This window comes from Nilaparvata lugens, unplaced genomic scaffold, assembly GCF_014356525.2.
Source record: "Nilaparvata lugens isolate BPH unplaced genomic scaffold, ASM1435652v1 scaffold3481, whole genome shotgun sequence".
In the NCBI taxonomy this organism is placed as follows: Eukaryota; Metazoa; Arthropoda; class Insecta; order Hemiptera; family Delphacidae; genus Nilaparvata; species Nilaparvata lugens.
The window spans coordinates 1-2,500 of record NW_024090417.1 but is presented as its reverse complement, the minus strand read 5'-3'; positions in this window follow the sequence as shown (position 1 = coordinate 2,500).

Here is a 2,500-nt window from a genome sequence, read left to right as displayed (position 1 = left end):
CTGTGTGTGTGTGTTTGTGTGTGTGTGTGTGTGTGTGTGTGTGTGTGTGTGTGTGTGTGTGTGTGTGTGTGTGTGTGTGTGTGTGTGTGTGTGTGTGTGTGTGTGTGTGTGTGTGTGTGTGTGTGTGTGTATGTGTGTGTATGTGTATGTGTGTGAACATGCGATAACTCCATTCCTAATTAACTGATTGACTTGAAATTTTAAACTTGAGGTACTTATAACATAAGGAACCAACAGTAACAGATTCAATGAAATTGAATAAATCTTTCGGATCGTGTAGTATTATTATTATTATTATTTTTAAGCTTCCAGATGGCTTAATTGATCCGATATCTTCGACATTATTAGAATTTCAGATGATTTCTTGAAAATCGACCTATTTTTTTTTCATTACAATATTACATACATAAAGTAAGTAACATTACACATATGCAAGCTCTTTCGTGCATGACCGCATATGGAAGTATCGAATACATACATATAAATTATGAATTACACCTGATACCGATTAAAAGATATATATATATATATATATATATATATATATATATATACAGAATTCAACAAGAATGAACTTTGAAGGTTTAATCTTCAGAATTTCTTCCTCTCTTAAATTCTAACTGACAATGATATCAGTTGAGCATTAAGAACATATGAAGGAAGTACTTGAAAAATTGTTTAAGTTTACAGCGATGATACAATAGCCATAGAAGTGAAGTCTATCACTGAAGAACTTGAAAAATCCTCTGAAGTATGAGGAACTTAAAAAAAAGATAGTTCACAGTAATGTTGTACATGCACTCAACATCTTGTTCGGGCATAGTAATTAGAAAAAAAATTAATCTAAGTTTAAACAGATGTGGTGATACTACAAGTGAAATTTCCTCCGGCAACCTGTTTAAGAATTCACCTTGCAAAAAAGAAACGATTTGCGAAAAAAAGTTGAGTTAGGCCTTGGAACCCTTATCTCTCCAGCTGCACGAGTCAACGGTCCCTGCCCAGCAAAATCTACTGTATTGCCTTGATTGCCACTGGCCAAATAAAATTGTAACAAAACTTTGTAAATGAATAAAGATTGGAGGCTCAAGATGTTTAGACCGCTGAAAAGGTCAGCACGCATAGCAGGAGGTTCTTGGATGAATCTGAGCAAGGATCACTGTAGAGTGATCAGAGGTTTCAAGTGGGTAATGTAGGTACATCCCCAACATGAAATGCCATACGAAATTTTGGAGTGAGCTAAGGAGAAATATATGTTTTTCAGTACAGAATTAGGACATAATTTTTTAAATGATAAAATCGGTGGAGAAGCAATCTTAGACTATTTTTCAATGTTCGGATATGCTCCTTCCACTGAAGGTCATACTCCATCAACACACCCAAATATTTTACTTTGCTGGACTGTAATATTTCACAGCAAACACAATCAGCTTGATTTATACAGTAAATATTGTGGTATTTTAGCGGGATTTCAAAGGAAAATGGAACAGAGAGCGAAAAGTCAATGTAGGTTGTTTTATCTGCATTGAGTTTCAATTTACTGTGATTCAATAAATAAATCAATTAATATAAAAGAAAACCAAAGAGATAATAAGTTGAGGTCTGATTGCATACTGGCATGCAGATTTCTCACATTGTCTGCACCATAATTGAGAGCGTTGTCATCTGCAAAAGCCGTTATGGCTCCTTTGAAGGGTCCATGATACAAATCATTTATAAATATTAAGAATAAAATGGGCCCCAAAACAGAGCCCTGAGGGACACCAGTAAAAATAGATCTTACTGAGCTTGAGGTATCATTGACACATACAAACTGACTCCACCCTGAGAGATAGGACTGAAACCAATTCAAGGCAATACCGTTTATACCTGCCAATTCCAATTTTTTCAGTAAAATACTGTGATCAATAGTATCAAAAGCCTTGCGAATATCAAGGAACAGAGCTGAGACCTTTGAAATCGGTTTATTATTCATATTTGAGTGAATTTCAGAAAGAAACTCACGCAAAGCCAATCAAGTGCTTAGCCCCTCTCTAAAGCCCTATTGATTGGGAACAAAAACATTTAATGAGTTTAGAAAAGATATCAGTCGAACCTTTACAAGTTTTTTTCGAAAATTTTAGAAAACATTGACAATAAAGAAATGGGACGGTTACAGTCAATTGTGTTGCCCTTCTTTGGAATGGGTATCTTCTTCTTCTTCTTCTTCTTCTTCTTCTTCTTCTTCTTCTTCTTCTTCTTCTTCTTCTTCTTCTTCTTCTTTTCATTTTCCCCTTCTGCCGCTAAAGCATAGGGGTCCCAGCCTTGGTCCACCTCTTCCACACCTCCCAGTCCTCAGCAATTCTCCTCATTTCCCTCATGGAACTCCCTCTCTCGCGACCCAGACTTTCAAGATAACTCTCCCAATTCATTCTCGGTCTACTTTTCCTTCTTTTTCCCTCTCTCCTGGCCCCCACCACTTGCTTTACTCCTCTATATTCCTCATCTTGGTGACGTGTCCAAA